The sequence below is a fragment of the Macaca thibetana genome, chromosome 4 (genome assembly GCF_024542745.1).
Source record: "Macaca thibetana thibetana isolate TM-01 chromosome 4, ASM2454274v1, whole genome shotgun sequence".
Classification (NCBI taxonomy): Eukaryota; Metazoa; Chordata; class Mammalia; order Primates; family Cercopithecidae; genus Macaca; species Macaca thibetana.
This window is the reverse complement of record NC_065581.1, coordinates 37,466,333-37,486,885: the sequence shown is the minus strand read 5'-3', so window position 1 is coordinate 37,486,885 and position 20,553 is coordinate 37,466,333. Positions and strand designations below refer to the sequence as shown.

Genomic DNA, 20,553 nt, shown 5'->3' with positions numbered 1-20,553 from the left:
GCTGAAGGAGGACAGAGGAGAGGCAAGAGAGAGAGAATGGGGCCATCCTGCAGTGCCCACCACAACCATCTATGCATCCTGGACCCCAGGCTGGCACTACACAGGGTACTGTGCGATTCCTCACCCTCATTCTCTGCCTCCACCAAGAGTAACAGGCTGGGCGTGGTGGCTCACGCCTGTAATCCCAGCACTTTGGGAGGCCGAGGCGGGCGGATCACTTGAGGTCAGGAGTCCAAGAACCAGCCTGGCCAACAAGGCGAAACCCTGTCTCTACGAAAAATACAAAAACTAGCTGGGTGTAGTGGTGGGCGTCTGCAATCCCAGTTACTTGGGAGGCTGAGACAGGACAATCGCTTGGACCCAGGAGGCAGAGGTTGCAGTGAGCTGGGATCGTGCCACTACACTCCAGTCTTGGCGACAGAGCAAGACTCCGTATCCAAAATAAATAAATAAATAAATAAAGAGTAATAATAAAAATTAAAGTAGTTCACACTTACTGAGGACTGGTTCTAAGTACTTCATCCATAGTTACTTGGTTAATTTTCACCATTACGCATTTCGGGAATGAGGCACCATTACTTTTATCCCCATTTTACAGATTAGGAAACTGAGGTAGAGATAGAGATGAAACCACTTCCCAAACCAGACAGAAACAGAACAAGGATTTGAACCCAGACAGGCTGGCTCCAGAGGCAAAGCTCTTAACCACTAACGACAATAACCACTAACGACAATAACCACTAACGACAATAACCACTGACACTCAGGTTGTGATTATCCTGTATCGGTTGTTCTTCTTAGTGTTCACATGTATCAGCTCAACTAATTGTTACAGGTACTGTTATTATCTCCATTTTACGGATGAGGCAACTAAGACACAGAAAGGTCAAGCCATTTGCCCAGGTCACACAGGTGCAGAAAAAGGATTTGAAACCAGGCAGTGTAGTTCCAGAGTCCATGTCCTTCTGCACTGAACTGTACCTCTGTGCCATGTCTAGAGTTAAGAGCAACAACGACTATGGCTTCCAGCCTCCACATCACATGTGGTGTCATCACTGGAGAATTTAATAAGCACTCAATAAATAATCAATGAATCTTCCTCTGAAACAACCCTTTTCATGATATTAAAAAAAAAATCATATTCCAAGTTCATTGAAGAACATCTGAAGACTATAGAAAGGCTCCAAGAAGAAATGCAAGTCACCCTTGATACAGCAGGGATAAGCACCACTAATGTTTTGATGTCTTTCCAGCTATTGTTACAAAATAGGGATCTTACTCTATGTTCTGTTTTTTATTCACTTATCAACAGATCACAAACATTTTCCCATGCCATTACATTTTTTTCCCTCAACTTCCACAGAGGAATGCTCTGTGATTGCCTATGAACCATAACGCCCCCCACAAATAGCCCCCTCCTCAGGCACAGACTCATACTCCCCAAAATATGCCCATCCTATACACTGAGACCTTTTTTACTTCCTGTCATCTCTGGAAAGCTCGTGTAATCCCTCTACCCTCCTTCTTAGAGTCAAGGTCTCCTCCACTTCTGCCAAGGACATGTCCCATCCTTCCCAGCACCCTCTACCTCTTCTATCATGTTTCCCTCTCACTAAGTCACTGACCCTTCTCACACCCTCCACCCAGGATCAGAACTGTTCTATCCTATGCCCCATTCCCACAGGTCTTGCTAGAGACAATCTAATTCTGTCAGCAAGCTGGCATTAGGCAATGTCTGTTGCAATGCACAGAGTGACAGGCAAGACAATGCCAGTGAAGGTGCTGGAGGCTGCAGCGTGGGAGTCCTTCCCAGGGACACAGGTGCATTTTGAACATGGGTCTTTGAGGTACAAAGCCTTAACCTAAAAGGGGACTCTCCTGGTATCATTTCAGGCTACCAGGCAGGGCCTGCAAGTGCTATTTTGGTGCAGGGAGCTCTTTTGATGTACCTCCAACAGGGAGGCGGAGGCCTAATCCACCCCTAGGGTGGGGCAGCCTTGGCGCCTTGCCCTATTAGGAGGGAATGAAAGGCTTTTGAAGGTTGTAGCTCAGAACGGGTGGCTTCTTGATTCCAACCACGGTGTCTCAGCCAGGATGGGAAATAAAGCAGGGTGTGCAGACAGCTGACAAGAGAGGAGGAGTCTGGGTAGGGGAAGTAGGGGGATAGGACTCCTCCCAGACCTGATCTGTCTGACCTGGACTTCTCTGGCATCGCTGCCATAACAGCACCTATGCTCATATGTTTTTGTAAGGATCAGATGAGGTAAGTACAGTAAAAGTGCTTTGCCAAGGGTAAAACCCCAAAGTCAGGTGTGGTTAGGCCTCTCTGCTTCTTTCCTTTTTTTGGAAGGTGTTGACAGCTCCTCATTGTTCTTAAGGCGTTTCCTCTTTGAAACACATTTCACCCTCTAGACAGGAGGTAGGGGACTTGGTACTCAGGGAGGCACACCTGGGTTCCCTTAGCTCCAGGCCACTGCAGCTCCCATCTCTATTCCCGCACAGCAGCTCAGGTTTTGTGTTTTTTGAGACAGAGTCCTGTTCTGTGGCACAGGCTGTAGTGCAGTGGCGCGATCTCAGCTCACTGCAACCTCCCCCTCCCATGTTCAAGCGATTCTCCTGCCTCAGCCTCCCGAGTAGCTGGGATTCCAGGCGTGCACCACCATGCCCAGCTGACTTTTTGTATTTTGGTAGAGATGGGGTTTTACTATGTTGGCCAGGCTGGTCTCAAACTCCTGACCTCAGGTGATTCACCCGCCTCAGCCTCCCAAAGTGCTGGGATTACAGGCGTGAGCCCTGCACCTGGCAGCAGCTCAGGTTTTATAACTGGTGTTTACTGGGGTCCCAGGCATAATTCATCTAAACAATGTATAGGGTGACTAACTGTTCGGGATTGCACAGAATTGAGGGGCTTCCAAGGGCACAGGACTTTCAGTGCTAAAACCGTGCCAGTGCTGGGCACACAGGGATGGCTGGTCATTCTAGGTGTAGGTAGGGAGGTGTAGGTGAGATGTGGGTGTGATTTTGTTTGGCGTGGTACATATAAGTAGTGTGTGCTGAGGTGTGGTTACACGTGTGATTATTTATGTTTGGCGTAGAGGGTTTAGTGTGGATCTGGTGGCACATTTGGATTTGTGTGTTGGATTTACTTTGCTACGTATGTGTCCATGTTGTTTGTAAGATGCATGCATATGTTAGGGCTTGTATATATGGTGTGTTGGATTTGGTGTACATGGGTAACCTTCATACGCATGCCATCTGTGTGCGATGAACGTGTTTTTTCAGCAGTGGTGTAAATGTATGTTTTGTATTTGGTATAGTGTGGAATGTACGTGTCATTCGTGTGAGGACGGAATAATGCCCGTGGTGTATATGTGTCTGGTGTGAAACTCAGTATGTGGGTGCTAGTGACTCGTGTAGTCTCTTGCCTAAATGCAGGTGTTTGTAGTGTGTGCATATATAAGCACTAATGTGTGTATTGTGTATGCTGTGTTTGGTGTGTCAAGGGACATATTCGTGTCACTGGTGAGCAGAGTTGAGTGTTGTGTATGTATTGTGAGTTGTGTTTGGTGCGGAGGCTGAGATGTGTGTGTCATCTGCATGCAGATGCGTTTGTGCGGCCAGCAAGATGTAGGGTGTGCAGTGGTGCGTGGCCTTTGTTGGGCTCAGAGAGACGTGTGTCATTTGCGTGTTGTGTGTGGAGGTGAGTGCTAGTGTATCTGTGCCGGGCGTGGGGTGTCCGAGTCTGCACGCTACGCACATGTGTGGGTTGCAGCGAAGCGCTGAGGGCGGAGGCGCAGCGGGGGCCCAGACAGTGTGACCTCAGGCGGTGTGACCTGGCGGCAGTCCAGTGCCGGAGCTACCGCGCCGCGGGAGGCGGGGCATTCTGGGAAGCGGCCACGCCCACCGCGGGGGAGGCGGAGGGCCCGGGGACCCCGCCGTGGCGACGCTGTGGTCGCTGCTTGCCTCCTGAGCTCCGGCAGCTGTTTACCTCTTACTACTTAACAGTGACTCCTAACCAACCAGGGAACTATTGGGAATAAAAATGAAGACATGAGGCCGGACGCGGAGGCTCACGCCTGTTATCCCAGGACTTTAGGAGGCCGAGGCGAGTAAATCACGAGGTCAGGAGTTCGAGACCAGCCTGGCCAACATGGAGAACCCTTGTCTCTACTAAAAATACAAAAAAGTAGCCGGGTGTATTGGCAGCCGTCTGTAATCCCAGCTACTCGGGAGGCTGAGGCAGAAAAATCGCTTGAACCTGGGAGGCAGAGGTTGCAGTGAGCTGAGACCATGCCATTGCCCCAGCCTGGGCAACAAGAATGAAACTCAGTCTCAAAAAAAAAAAAAAGATTGTGGCTCCTGTCGTCCGTGTACTTCCTTGTTTCATCCTCTCAACTGCCTAGATGGGAGTCGTTATCCCCCCCTCCCCGCACCGCTGAGTTCCCTGGGGGTCCTGGAGGTGAGGGAGACTGCCCCACCCAGGTCTCGAACGCCCCGCTGGTTGCCAGCGAATTGACAGGAGAAAAACACCGCGGGGAAACTGAACTCCCTGGATAGCGGGACCCTGAGGGTCCCCGCAAAACCGGTCAGGTGCTCGCCAAAATCTTTCCCCAGACACCTTTCTGAATTTCTCCCCAAGGCTGGAAGAATGAGGGTGTTAGGTAAGCTTGTATGGTATAATATGATGCTTCCAAGAGGGTATATAGTTGAGTTAGGACAGTAAAGTTGTGAATTATCCAAAATTAATACTTTTTTGGATTGAGGGATTAACATCGCTTTAAAAACTCCAAATGCTCATGCTTCGGATTTGCTTCTGGTAGGATCTACCTCCTCCTCCACCTCCACCTTCTTCCTTCCATCCTTCCTCCTCCTGACATATTTTCATGTGTATTTGATCTATTAGGTTGAATCATATGAAATTGCCCTTGATGTAGATCAAAACTGATCAAATACTTGAAATTTCATATGTCCAACCTAATACATATGGAAAGCTCTTTTTAGATACACTAGCACTCACCTCCACATGCAACACACAAATGACACTCATCTCTCCATGCCCAGCAAAGCGCACACACCACTGCACACCCCATCACATCTTGCTGGCCGCACACGGAGCATGCATAAAGCACAGCACAAACGCATCTGCATGCAAATGAAACATGCGGGAGAATTGTTTGTGTCTGATGAGAGTTGCTAAAGTCCTGAGCATCACACTGATTGGAGCAGTTTGCACTTACTCACGGCTGGAGAGGTGGCATGTGGTGTGCTGGAGCCTGCTGGTACTAGCTCACCAGGCCATTGTTAAATATTTGGGAACTTTGCCCAGCCAGTTGGTAAACCACTGGTAGCTCGACATTGTCCATGAGGGAGAATTTACAGCATGGAAACTTGGGCTTCCCTCCCCAACCTCCTGGGAGCTGGTTTACCAACACACTACTGGTTGTTTGGCTCATATGAGGCCACATTAAGTCTCAATGAAATCAGTTTCCTCAGAACCATATAAATCCCCAAATACAAATTGAGAGTTGTGGGAAGAGTGGAAGGGATGCTGGGGAGGTGTCTTAATCGATTCAGGCTGCTATAACAGAGTACCATAGATTGAGTGACTTATAAGCAACAGAAACGTATTTCTCGCAGTTCTGGGGACTGCAAGTCCAAGATGGGGGTGCCAGCGTGGTGGGGTTCTGGCGAGGGCCCTCTTCTGGGTTGTGATCTTGTTATGTCCTCATACGAAAGAAAGAGAGAGTCAAAGAGTTCTCTGGGATCCTTTTTATAATGGCATTAATCCCATTCATGAGAGCTCCTTCCTCGTGACTTTATTACCTCCCAAAGGCCCAACTTCCCCACCTCCTTATACTATCACATTAGGGGTTAGGATTTCAACATATGAGTGTTTGGGAGGACACAAATATTCAACCCGTTATAGGAGGCAATCCACAAGTTCAGTGGTTGTAGGAGAAAACATTGGAAATTTGGGAATGAACCATGTCAGTTCATAACTGTAGCACTTTGGGTAATATTTATTAAACATATGCCAGGCACTATTTGAAGCACTTTACATATGTTAATTCATTTGATCACCACAATAACCTTATGAGGTGGATATCATTAATATCCCCATTTTACAAATGGAGAAACTGAGGCTCGGGTAACTTGGCCAAGGTTATAGGGCTAGTAAGTAGTAGGGCTTGGCTTTGACCCCAAGCTGTGTAACTCCAGGGTGCATGATCTTGACTGCTGTGCTATGCTGCCTGTATTCTATCTTTTAGGTTAGGTTGCAGAAGCAATCCCAAAATCTGTGTCCTAAAATAATAAAGGTTTGTCCTTGTTCATATTACATGTTAGCTGTCTGTCAGCTGTGGTTCTGCTTGACCTGTCTTGTTCTGAGACCCAGGCTGAAGGAACAGCCCCTGTCGTGGTATTTCCCCAGAGAAAAGACCAATTCCAGGGCTGGGCGCAGTGGCTCACGCCTGTAATCCCAGCACTTTGGGAGGCTGAGGTGTGCAGATCATGAGGTCAGGAGATCGAGACCATCCTGGCCAACATGGTGAAACCCCATCTCTAAAAATACAAAAAATTAGCCAGGCGTGGTGGCGGGCACCTGTAGTCCCAGCTACTCGGGAGGCTGAGGCAGGAGAATGGCGTGAACCCAGGAGGCGGAGCTTGCAGTGAGCTGAGATTGCGCCACTGCACTCCAGCCTGGGCGACAGAGCGAGACTCCATCTCAAACAAACAAACAAACAAAAGACCAATTCCAGTAGCATGTGATGAATATGAAGAGTCAAGTAATGTATGGCATACAGTATTTTTTTTTTTAATCACATTCCATTGTTCAAAGCACCACATCACATGGCTGAGCTTGACTCAGTGGGGGCTGAGGAATAGATTCCTTCTCCTCCCAGGCGCTGCAAGTCACATGGCAACCTGTTTGGTAGTGAATAATTGGGAACTGTTTCAGGATAGGTTCCCCAGAAGTGGGCCCTGAGTTAAGGACTGTGGACAAGTGATTTATTAAGGAAGTGTTCCTAGGAGAATCCATAAAAGGAGTTTGGAGAGCAGGACAGAGGAGAAGACAAAGCCAAGAAAGGCTATAATTTCAGGCAAAGTCCTGGGCTCAGCCTGCCTGGAGTTTAAATTACACCTCAGAGTTTATCTCAAGGCAAGGAAGCTGGGCTTTCATGTTTCCACAGCTGTCAAATTGGTTAAGTACTTAAGATGGGCTAAGTACTGCTCCAAGGGGACGTAAGCAACTAGTTTCTGAACCTGGGTGAAGCAGTTCCAGCAGCCCTGGAGTAATCCTCCAAAAAGAGTCACAGGTGCATGGCTGTTAGAAACAAAATCACACAGAAACTGGAAGAGAGAACGGAACCTGAGAGATCTGAGAAGATCTGGGCAGACCACCAATAATGCCTCTTTTTATACTGTCTTATTTTAACATTAAAGGTAAGACATTATTTCTCCCATAGTTAATGGCATGTCTTTGATGCTAGGCAGAGGGGCCAGGGTGCGCTCCCATTGGAACAAGAGGCAACAAAGAGTCATTACAAGTTTTTCAGTAACCCAGTATTGTATTTACTGGGCAGATGTGTCTAACACAAATCTTTCCAAAGTGGAGAAAGACGCAAGCCCTACTCCTGTGCAATTCTGGCAGTAACCACCTGGAGTTAATGCAGACTCCACTGGTTAAGGGCACAGTCCCCAATAAGACTGCTCTACAAAGATGCCAGCTGCAAGATCAGGGATCCTCAGGCCAATCACACTTCTCATGAACTGGCTACCAATTCAGGGATTCCCATGACCCTCTCAGCTTCCATAATTTGCTGAGATAATTCACAGAATTCACAGAAGTGCTATATTTACAATTGCAGTTTTATTATAAGGATACAAATCAGGGTCAGCTAAATGAAGAGAAACATAGGGTGAGGTCTGGGAGCATCCCAAACACGGAGCTTCCGTGCCCTCTCCCTGTAAAATCAAGACATGTTGCTTTTCTTTCTCTCTCTCTCTCCTTTTTTTCTGTTGTTGTTGTTGTTGTGAGACAGTCTCACTCTGTCGCTCAGGCTAGAGTACAGTGTCACAATCTTGGCTCACTGCAACCTCCGCCTCCTGGGTTCAAGCAATTCTCCTGCCTCAGCCTCCTGAGCAGCCGGGACTACAGGTTTGCGACACTACGACTAGCTAATTTTTGTATTTTTTTTAGTAGAGACAGGGTTTCACCATCTTGGCCAGGCTGGTCTCAAACTCCTGACCTCAGGTGATCTGCCCACCTCGGCCTCCCAAAGTGCTGGGATTCCAGGCGTGAGCCACTGCACCCAGCCAACATGTTGCTTTTCTAGCACATTGATGTGTTCACCAACCAGGAGATTCACCTGAGCTTTGGGTGTCCAGGGTTTTGAGGTTTCATTATATATGCATAATTGATTAAATCATTAGTCATGAGATTGAACTCAATCTCCTTTCCCTGAAGGAGGTTGGGCTGATACCATATGGCTCAAATCTTCAACCCTGTAATCACACAGTTGGTCATTCTGGTGCGACCTGCCCTTACCCTGAGTCATCTCATTAGCATAAATCCAGCTGTGGTCTGAGGGCACCACCATTATTAGCCAAGACATTTCTATTTCTTCAGAAATTCCAAGGGTTTAGAAGCTCCTTCCCAGGAAATACTGGACACATTCTTTATTATAGAACATGTATCATCAGAATGAAGAATCATATTGAGCCCTGAGCAGAATCATTTTTCTAATTCCACAGGTAGATACACATACATGAGCAAATGCATTACACCAAAGACAAAAAGAAAAATCTTACATGCCTCTGGGGAAATAAGATGATGACCTACAAAGGAACTCAAATAGTGTAACAACAGACTTATCCTCGATATCAGTAGAGGCTGGAAGATGATGGAATGATATCTTTTTTTGTTTTTGAGGCAGAGTCTTGCTCTGTCACCCAGGCTGGAGTGCAGTGTGTGATCTCAGCTCACTGCAACCTCCACCTCCTAGGTTCCAGTGTTTCTCTTGCCTGAGCCTCCGAGTAGCTGTTATTACAGATGTGTGCTACCATGCCCGACTAATTTTGTATTTTTAGTAGAGATTAAAATTTTAGTTTCACCATGTTGGTCAGGCTGGTCTCGAACTCCTGACCTCAGGTGACCTGCCCGCCTTGGACTCCCAAAGTGCTGGGATTTTAGGTGTGAGCCACCAAGCCTGGCCTGGAATTATGTCTTAAAAAGGTCTATAGGCCGGGCACGGTGGCTCACGCCTGTAATCCCAGTACTTTGGGAGGCCGAGGCAGGCGGATCACCAGGTCAGGAGATTGAGACCATCCTGGCTAACACGGGGAAACCCCGTCTCTACTAAAAATACAAAAAATTTGTCGAGCATGGTGGCGGGTGCCTGTAGTCCCAGCTACTCGGGAGGCTGAGGCAGGAGAATGGCATGAATCCGGGAGGCGGAGCTTGCAGTGAGCCAAGATCGCACCACTGCAGTCCAGCCTGGGCGACAGAGCGAGACTCCGTCTCAAAAAAAAAAAAAAGGTCTATAAAGTAGGTTGCTCTTTCTCACTGGAAGGTAAAACATAAAATAATTATTGGATATTGTAGTAATATTTATCTATCATTATAAGGGAAAGTTAATCTCATGTCATTGAAGTCATCCATTTAAAACCCAAGACATTATTTTAATAATTTCTGATGTAAATCATTCCAAAATATATCACCCCATGTTTACCTTCCTAACAGAGGGCTTAGGTTCAACATTCTATGCTGTTGAATAGTGAGAGTTTCAGGCGTTACTGAGGTCTGCTAGGCAGCTTGCACCTGCACTGAGTGTGTCACACATCCTTTTTAGAGTTCTGTCTCCTCTCTGCACTTTATCAGCCTCTTAATCTGCTGCGACATTTCATATGCAGTTGTCTACATGTGGGCCAGGGGCTTTCTCCACGCTCTCCATCCTCCTAACATCTGTAGCTCATTAGCTATATGTGGCAGATTATATTTTCCAAAAACAAGCACTGCAATATCTCCCATCCAACATGCAATGTAATGTTAACACTCCACCCATTATTTATGCTCTCTCCTCTTAAGTCGGGTGTCTTCCAAGGCTGGGTCATAAAAGGTGATATGGTTTCCACCCAGTCCTCTAGGAATGCTTGTTCTTGGAACCCAATTACCATGCCACAAGGAAGGGGAGAAACCACATGGAGAGACCATGTGTAGGTGTCTGGCGGACAGCCCCAGCCAGGGCCCCTTTCAGCCAGCACTAATCCTCAAATGGGAGCAAGTGAGTGAGTGATTGAGGCTTCCATGATTCCACCCTAGCCTTTGAATTTCCCTGCTGATGCCAAGTGGTAGAAACAAGCTGTCTCTACCAAGCCTTGCCCCAAGTATTTATGAGCAAAAGAAGTGATGGTTGTTATCTGAGCCTCCAAGTTTGGGGTGGTATCATTCACGGCAATAGATAACTATATGACACCACTTTTTACTGTGCTTAAAAGCTGCTCCAGGGTCGGGAGTGGTGGCTTACGCCTGTAATCCCAGCACTTTGGGAGGCCGAAGTGGGAGGATCACTTGAGGTCAGGAGTTTGAGACCAGCCTGGCCAACATAGTGAAACCCCGTCTCTACTAAACATACAAAAAATTAGCCGGGCGTGGTGGCAGGCACCTGTAGTCCCAGCTGCTTGGAAGGCTAAGGCAGGATAATTGCTTGAACCTGGGAGGCGGAGGTTGCAGTGAGCCGAGATTATGCCACTGCACTCCAGCCTGGGCGACACTCTGTCTCAAAAAAAAAAAGCTGCTCCATGTGACGTGTTGGTTTGGTTGGAGTCCTTTGGGAACCCTTAAGCCAGAGGTTCCTTTGTCAATTGTAAAGAAGTTCAAGCCTTGTAAATTATTTCAAGTTTCCTCCTACTCTAGACGAAGCCTCTTCGGTTTCAAGGAAAAAAAAGAAAGAAGAAAAGGAAAAATAAATTAGCCTGCTTTGGTGGTGCATCCCTGTAATCCCAGTTACTTGGGAGACTGAGGCAGGAGAATCACTGGGACCCAGGAGGTAGAGATTGCAGTAGCTGAGATCATGCCACTGCACTTCAGCCTAGGTGACAGAGCGAGACTCCATCTCAAAAAAAAAAAAAGGAAAAAAAAGAAACCCATCCATTATCTCAGGAAAGGGGGGTTTTAGGCTTTGTGGAAGGATTCAGAGGGGCTTACGGAAATCGAAGAACAGCAACTTCTGCACAGCATGGCCTCATGGCAATTGTTGTGTATGTATATACACGCACACTATACACACACACATATATGTATATATGCATACACACACACGCACATATATATACACACATATATACAAGTATTTATAACTTTTCTGTTACCCTCTGCACATATACTCTATTCTTTTCTCATTTCATAGGCATAGGCTTGGTTTTCTAATTCATCAATTCACTGGTTCATTAGGCCCTTTTCCACTTTCTAGTTCCCTATGTACATCACAGCCTATGATACAGGTGCCACTACTGATCAGTGCCCAGTTCCAAAATTCCCAAAAAGATATCTAATTAACACAGCTCCTCTTTGCTAAGCAAGGTCCCATAAAGCACAAGTAGCTGGACTAATTACACCTCAACTGACCTTGGTCAGGTGTCCATCACAGAGCCATCAGCTGGGGCCCTGGAGGGCCTGTTTGGAAGCGAGAAGTCCCCTAGAAGGGATTTGGGTGGGACATGCAGTGATTGACATTTTCAGGACACCTCCCCATTAAGGTTGTTTACTCCTCCACACCAGAAAATGAAAGCTGAGATGGGCACAAGTGTGACCTCCAGATAACAGCAGGACATAATCAGAAACTGCCAACCCAGGGAAGGATCTGGAGCAAGGGTGGATGAAGGGGAACCATGTCTGGCAGCAGATGTTGGGACCAGTAGGTAAGGAAATGAGCCTAAAGGCAAAAAGTCCCCCCAAGCAACCCCTGCAGTTGATTTAGAGAGAACGTTACTAAGACTCGCAGATAACCTTTCACTCTTTAAGGCTTCATGATGTCCTAGATACAGAATCACTGGAGTCCAACAGGCTCTGAACTCAAGTACCAGGTCACCTCATTTAAAAACTGTAAGACCATGGCCGGGCGCGGTGGCTCACGCCTGTAATCCCAGCACTTTGGGAGGCTGAGACGGGCGGATCACGAGGTTAGGAGATCGAGACCATCCTGGCTAACACGGTGAAACCCCGTCTCTACTAAAAAATACAAAAAACTAGCCGGACGAGGTGGCGGGCGCCTATAGTCCCAGTTACTCGGGAGGCTGAGGCAGGAGAGTGGTGTGAACCCGGGAGGCGGAGCTTGCAGTGAGCTGAGATCCGGCCACCGCACTCCAGCCTGGGTGACAGAGCGAGACTCCGTCTCAAAAAAAAAAAAAAAAAAAAAACAAAAAAAAAACCTGTAAGACCTGAGGCAAAGCTATATGAGCCTTGATTTCTTCATCTGTAAAATGAAGATAATAGTACCGACCGGCTGGGTGTGGTGGCTCACACCTGTAATCCCAGCACTTAGAAAGGCCGAGGCGAGTGCATCACCTGAGGTCAGGAGTTCAAGACCAGCCTGAACAACATGGTGAAACCCTGTCTTTAAAAATACAAAAATTAGCCAGGTGTGGTGGTGGGCACCTGTAGTTCCAGCTACTTGGGAGGCTGAGGCAGGAGAATTGCTTGAACCAGGGAGGTGGAGGTTGCAGTGAGTTGAGATTGTGCCACTGCCCTTCAGCCTGAGTGACAGAGTGAGACTCTGTCTCAAAAAAATAAAAAAATAAAAAGTACCAACTTTGCAGGGCAAGGGTGAGAATTAAATGCAGTAACTCTGTCCAAAGGTTTAACACAGGCTCAAGTTTATCACAGCTACTCACTAAACATTTGTGAACTCCCTTTCTTCTTCTACTGGGGAGTCAGAGTTCCCCCTTTCAGGTTGTGAAATGGGATGGGACAAAGATCCCAGAAGTCTTTTGACTGGAGGTCAAAATTTCAATTTTCAATTCCTAAAAATCTTCAGGGGCTGGGCACAGTGGCTCATGCCTATAATCCCAGCACTTTGGGAGGCCAAGGCAGGTGGATCACTTGAGGTCTGCCATTCGATGCCAGCCTAGCCAACATGGCAAAACCCCATCTCTACTAAAAAGACAAAAATTATCTGGGTGTGGTGGCGGGCACCTGTAATCCAGCTACTTGGGAGGCTGAGGAATGAGAATCGCTTGAACGCGGGAAACAGATGTTGCAAGGAGCCGAGATGACTCTACTGCACTCCAGCCTGGGTGAGACAGCGAGACTCTGTGAAAAAAAAAAAAAAAATCTGCAAAACAAAGAATTAGATTATAAAGAGTTTACAGAGTCATAACCAAGAAATGTGCACATTAGAAATCAAGGGGTAGAGTTTATGGTGCAATGACATTGAAGCAATGCCCTGGATGGGCCCCACTCGTCTTAAGAACTCAGTGAAATTGTGAAACCTGTGGGGCAGACCTCAGTCCCCTGAAGACCTCCACATTCCTCAGGGAGTTCAGCGGCTCAGAAGAGTGGCAATTCCTAAATGTCTAGGATGGCACATCAAATGCCAGAATGGAGTCACCAAGGCTGAAGGGAGGAGCACTAGATCAGGAGTCCAGGCCTGGGTTCCATTTCCAGCCTTGCTGCTGACTAGCTGTGTGTCCCTGGGCAAGTCATTTTCCTACTGGGTACAAGCCCGTATCTCCACAGCTATAAAATATGAAAGCTGGGCCAGATGATTTCCAAGAGGCCTCAAACTCAAGTAGGTAAGGGAATCTTAGTGATTCTAAGATCCTACGAACTCCAGACCTGAAGTGATCTGCCCGCCTCAGCATCCCTAAGTGCTGGGATTACAGGCATGAGCTACTGTGCCCAGCCCCTGCAGATTTGTAGGAATTGAAAATTAAAGGCTAACGTCGGGCATAGTCTCACACCTCCCAAAGTACTAACTTTGGGAGGCTGAGGCGGGAGGATCAAGTAGGATCAAGTAGGTAAGGGGATCTCAGAAAACTTTTAGAGTTACACAGATTCAGCTCAAATCCTGGCTTTTCCCGGAAGGACAGTGATCCCAGGCAAGTTGTTTAACCTCTACATGCTTCACACTTCCCTTATCTGTAAACTGGGGGTAATAGCAGTGTAAGGTTGTGAGGATTAAAGGAGAGAATCCATGAGTGCATGTAACACAATACTTTGCACATAGTAAGTTCTCAATGAATTAGATATTATTGTTAGTGAAGGGATATTTTAAAATACATTTTTGAAAGCATATCTCCTTTAGTCACCTTGGCCTCCGGGGTTCCCCAGCCCAAAATCAACAGGTTCCCTGCGTTAAAAGAGGAACAGATACCAGTTTGAAAGACAAAGTCATTGCTTTCCCTCAACTAGCAAGTTTCCTTTATCTGGCAGCGGGGTGGGGTGGGAGCTCTTTGTAAACAATAATCTTGAAAGCCAGGCTTTGAGGCAAAGGGAATTGTCTTACAGTGTTTGAAGTTCCTGTTCCCTTAACAAGTCGGCCTGAAGGATTTAGCCACTGAGGTTACTGAAAGCCTTGCTAGAGAGAACTCAGTATCTGGCACAGAGCAGTGTGTCTCTAACTTTCTGGGAGAGAACTAAAAAACATGGATTCCTGGGTCTCTCCTCAAATCTACTTAATCAGACTCTCTGGGGGAGGCGCAGAGAATGAATGTTTTATTTTATGTTTTGTTTTGTTTTGTTTTGTTCCGAGACAGAGTCTCGCTCTGTCTCTCGGCTCCCTGCAACCTACATCTCCCGGGTTCAAGTGATTCTCCTGCCTCAGCCTCCTGAGTAGCTAGCTGGGGCTACAGGCACGTGCTACCATGCCCTGCTAAATGTTTTGTATTTTTAGTCGAGACGGTGTCACCATGTTGGTCAGGCTGATCTTGAATTCCTGACCTCAAATGATCAGCCCACCTCGGCCTCCCAAAATGCTGGGATTACAGGCATGAGCCACTGCGCCCATCTGGGACTGAATATTTTAAACCAGTGCCCCAGTTGCTGCTTCTGGTCAGAGAAGCCTAGGAAGAGACAAAGTGTCTTAGGCAGAGACAAAGGGTCTGCTCCTCAGGTCCCGGTGCATCGTAGGGGGAGAAGGGAAAGAGGCAGGGAAGCGGTAGTTTCCATGTGTGACCGCTCTCCAAAGTGGCATGGGGACAAGGGGGTAGGGAAGGGAGAAATGTCCCTATTCATGTGGCCACTGAGTGTTTACCCGTTAGATACACTTCAAATGGGAGTAGATCAAGGCACCTACTTGGCAAGTTGTCCCCTTCCCTTCCCAGCTCCAACAGCCAGAAGTGCGGCTCGTGGGAGAGATCGAATCAGTAACAGGAAGAGAGAATATCTTCTTTGTGCATCTTGTGCATCTGAGCGTCCTGTGGGTAAATTGCTCTTGTTATGTCACTTCATCATCATAAAAATGTTGCATCATCATTGTCACCAAAAAGTCTTCACCCAAGAGTGCCTCCAGCCCTGGGGTCACTCAGGAGCTAAGCCAGGTGTGTGCCCCTTTTGGTTCAGGAAGCTGCCCCTTTGCCCTCAGGCAGGAACCAGGAAGCACGGTCTTCCAGTCTGGCTGGGAAACAGTGTGGGCGCAGGAAGCGGGGGATGAAATCTCTCCCAAGGGATCACACAGCCACCAAATTAAAGGGTGAGCCCACGCAGATGGAAGTTGAAATTCCCAGGTCAGTGTGCCTCCCCGGCCTCGTCACTCCGGGTTTCCCCTCTGGCCACACTTCTCCTGGGCTGAGCCTGCACAGTGCCTGTCTCTGGAGCTCTGCACACTTTCAGGGTGGGATTGCCTTTTGCTTTGTTTTTCTAGTCATTTCTTTCTCTGCCCTAAAACAGAGGAAGAACTCTGAAATTCTGGACACTTATTCTTTTGATTATTAATTGTGGAAATAATAATCATAATAAACTCATATTTGAGCCATCTTTTATACTTTTTTTCAGTTTTTAAAAACTGTGGCAAAAGACACGTGACACAAGATTTACCATTTTAACATTTAAAGTGTGCAGTTCATACAAAGAAAACAAGCAAAAAGAAAAAAGTATACAATCCAGTGACATTTAGTATATTCACAGTGTCTTGCAATCATCACCACTGTCTAGTTTCTGAGCATTTTCATCAACTCAAAAGGAAATCCTGTACCCATTAAGCAGTCACTCTCCATTCCTTCCCCTGCCCAGCCCCTGGCAACCACAAATCTGCTTTCTGCCTCTACGGATTTGTCTATTCTGAATATTTCATATAAATGGAATCATACATATGTGGTCTTTTGTGTCCGGCTTCTTTCTCTTAGTGTGACGTTTTCAAGGTCCATCCATGTTGTAGCATATATCAGGACAGCATTCCTTTTTATGACTTTTTATAATATTCTGTTGTATGGATATACCACATTTTATTTATCTATTCATCATTTGACATTCTTTACACTTTTTTTTTTTTTTTTTTGAGGCAGAGTTTTGCTCTTACTGCCCAGTCTGGAGTGCAGTGTCATGATCTTGGCTCACTGCAATCTCTGCCTCGCGGGTTCAAGCAATTCTCCTGCCTCAATCTCCCAAGTAGCTGGGACTACAGGCACCCACGACCACACCCAGCTAATTTTTGTATTTTTGGTGGAGCCGGGGTTTCACCATGTTGGCCAGTATGGTCTCGAACTCCTGACCTCAGGTGATCCGCCTGCCTCGGCCCCTTTACACTTTTAAAGTGCTTCATGGCCGGGTGTGGTAGCTCATGCCTGTAATCCTAGCACTTTGGGAGGCCGAGGCAGGTGGATCACTTGAGGTCAGGAGTTCGATGCCAGCCTGGCCAATATGGTGAAACCTGCCTCTACTAAAAATACAAAGAAAAAACTTAGTCAGGTGTGGTGGTGAATGCCTATAATCCCAGCTACTCGGGGGGCTGAGGCAGAAGAGTTGCTTGAACCCAGGAGGCAGAGGTCACAGTGAGCTGATATCACACCACTGCACTCCAGTCTGGGTAACAGGAGACTCTGTCTCAAAAAAAAACAAAAAACAAAAAACAAAAAACAAACAAAAAAAAAACAGTGCTTCTATGTACACTGCATCACCTGATTGTCACAGACACTCTGTGAGGTGGAAAGAACAGATATGATTCATTATTATTATGATTCTCTGCATTTTACAGATTGAGGAGACTGAGACTCACAAGGTGAAATGATTTTTCGAACATCTCACAGTTGGTTAATGGCAGATTCAGAACCAGAATCCAAGTCTCTTGAGTTTGGATGACCAAAACCGTTGGGCAGTTTGCTTTGTAATCATTAGTGGGGTTTTTCCACCAAGAAGATTCTGGGTGGACATGTGCTCACAATGGCAAGGCAGGTGAGGACCAATGAGGCTTTGACCCCTGGACAGGCCTAATTTTGTCCATTGGTAAAGTTGGCCACTTCCTACAGGGCTTGGTCTTGCAGCCTCTGCTCAGACCTTGAGGGTGCCCCTTGCCCTAGGATGCCATAGAAGGCTGGCGCTCAGGTTGGGCAGGAACTGGGTCTTCCTATCTTTGTACTCCCCCAGCACCAAGCCGGGCAACCGGGGCTCCATGAAGTGTTTGCTAAGACATTTTAAGGGTTTAAGGGTGTTCTGATATTTTGCTTTCTTTCCCCAGCAACATATTACTGGTAGCAATTTCCTATCACCCAAGTAACTTCTGAGCCTCTTCACTTGGAGTGAATAACAAGCAATTAGGAGCTCTAACTCTTTAACACAAATCAGCAGGACTTTGGGGAGTGGAATCCCGCTCTGCAACAGTGAGGGTTTTGTTCCTGCTAAAATAACAACAAAACCACATAATGAAAAGTTTGGAAAACTGAACAAAGCAACAAAAATAACCATAATCTTACTACCCTAACACAACTGTTATTTTCAAGAATTCCCTTTACTAATTCCCTCCTTTTCTTTCTCCCTCTCTTCCTTTTTCCCTTTCTTCAGTCCTTCTGTCCGTCCGTGATGAAAGTAGCACAAGATCACTGCAATATTCTTAAAATCACCTATTATCTGATACCCAGAGTCAATCACTGGGAACATCTTGCACATTTCCTTCCATTCTTTTCCAATACCTTGTTTAATAATTGAGATAATGCAGGCCGGGCGAGGTGGCTCACGCCTGTAATTCCAGCATTTTGGGAGGCCAAGGTGGGTGGATCACGAGATCAGGAGTTCGAGACCAGCCTGGACAGCATGGTGAAACCTCATCTCTACTAAAAATACAAAAAATTAGCTGGGCATGGTGGCTCGTGTCTGTAATCCCAGTTATTGGGGAGGCTGAGGCAGGAGAATTGCTGGAACCTGGGAGGCAGAGGTTTTAGTGAGCCAAGATCACGCCACTGCACTCCAGCCTGGGCAACAGAGTGAGACTCCATCTCAAAAAATAATAATAATAGGCCGGGGCGGTGGCTCACGCCTGTAATCCCAGCACTTTGGGAGGCTGAGGCGGGTGGATTACGAGGTCAGGAGATCGAGACCATACTGGCGAACACGGTGAAACTCCGTCTCTACTAAAAAAATACAAAAAACTAGCCGAGCATGGTGGCGGGTGCCTGTAGTCCCAGCTACATGGGAATCCCAGCTGAGGCAGGAGAATGATGTGAACCCGGGGGGCGGAGCTTGCAGTGAGCAGAGATTGCACCACTGCACTCCAGCCTGGGTGACAGAGCGAGACTCTGTCTCAAAAAAAATAATAAAAATAAAATAATAGGCCGGGCGCGGTGGCTCAAGCCTGTAATCCCAGCACTTTGGGAGGCCGAGACGGGCGGATCACGAAGTTAGAAGATCGAGACCATCCTGGTTAACACGGTGAAACCTCGTCTCTACTAAAAAAAAATACAAAAAACTAGCCGGGCGAGGTGGCGGGCGCCTGTAGTCCCAGCTACTCGGGAGGCTGAGGCAGGAGAATGGCGTAAACCCAGGAGGCAGAGCTTGCAGTGAGCTGAGATCCGGCCACTGCACTCCAGCCTGGGCGACAGAGCGAGACTCCGTCTCAAAAAAAAAATAAAAATAAAAAAAAATAAAATAAAAAAATAAAATAATAATAATAATGAAGATTATGCAGAATGGACAATTCTCTTAGTATTTCCTATGTCACTAATTTTTTTCTAATAATGAGAACAACATATGTATATTATTGAAATTTATGGAAAAAATTACAAGAAAGAAAGAAAAATTCCCTAGAATGTTTCTTCTACAGACAGAAATTTTAACATGCATTTATTATATATGGTTGTAATCCTACTGAATATATAGCACATCATTTTTTAATCCATTTCCAACTTATAAGCATTTTTCCATATTGCCTCAGAGTCTTTATAATTTTTTTATTTGTAATAGATAACACATTTATATGATACAATATTCAAAAGATTCAAATGCGATTCAGTGGAAAGATTTCTTTTCACCCCATTCTCCCACTAGCCCATTTTTCATCCCTAAAGTGCCCACTGTTACCTGTTTCTTCTATGTCCTCCGTGAAAGATCCTTCTTCCTTCTATGCTTTATCTAAACAAATGCAGGTGTATTTAAGTGTATTCCTTCCTCATCTCCCCACTCCTTTTTTTTTTTTTTTTTTTTTTTTTTTTTTTGCGACAGAGTCTCGCTCTGTCATCCAGGTTGGAGTGCAGTGGCGTGATCTCGGCTCACTGCAACCTCTGCCTCCCAGGTTCAAGCGATTCTCTTGCCTCAGCCTCCCGAGTAGCTGGGACTACAGGTGCACGCCACCATGCCTGGCTAATTTTTGTATTTTTAGTAGAGATGGGGTTTCACCATGCTGGCCAGGCTGGTCTCAAAATCCTAATCCATGATCCGCCCGCCTCGGCCTCCCAAAGTGCTGGGATTGCAGGTGTGAGCCAGCACACCCAGCCCATCTCCCCATTTTTTACACAAAGAATAATGAGTTATATACACTGTCCTCACCTTTTCCTTTTTAAAATTAGTTTGAGCTGGGGTCTCACTATGTTGCCCAGGATAGTTTCAAACTCCCGGGCTCAAGCAATCTTCCCACCTCAGCCTTCCAGGTAGCTGGGACTACAGGTGAAGGCCATTGTGCCTGGCTGTACCTTCCTTTTAAACTCTTAAACTCAAAAGTATATCTTGAATGTCTTCCTATTTACATTCAAGACAGCTTTCTTATTTTTTTTTTACAATAGTATTGGGATCTGTTCTATATAGATAGGTGTACCATGATTTATTAAAGTAGGCCCCATAGATGAACATTTAAGGTTCTTCCAATTTTTTTTTTTTTAAGAAACAGGGTCTCACTCTGTCACCCAGGCTCAAGTACAATGGCACGATCATCACTCACTGCAGCCTCCAACTCCTGGGTTCAAACAATCCTGTCACCTCAGCCTCCTGAGTAGCTAGGACTACAGGTGTTTTTTATAACTACAGGTGTTTTTATAACCCAACTAATTTTTAAATTTTTTTGTGGAGACAGGGTTTATGTTGCTCAGGCTACATTATTTCCAATCTGATGCAAACAATACTACAGTGACTACCAT

General features: G+C 46.4%; 2 protein-coding genes across 2 annotated transcripts in view; one reads left to right on the top strand and one right to left on the bottom strand.

The window, feature by feature from the left end:
* STK38 (serine/threonine kinase 38) overlaps window positions 1-20,553 on the top strand; it is a 276,943-nt gene that overhangs the window by 101,333 nt on the left and 155,057 nt on the right. The window lies entirely within an intron of this gene.
* The window catches only part of CDKN1A (cyclin dependent kinase inhibitor 1A), a 96,174-nt gene that overhangs the window by 23,339 nt on the left and 52,282 nt on the right, over window positions 1-20,553 (bottom strand). The gene's annotated exons all lie outside the window — the stretch shown is intronic.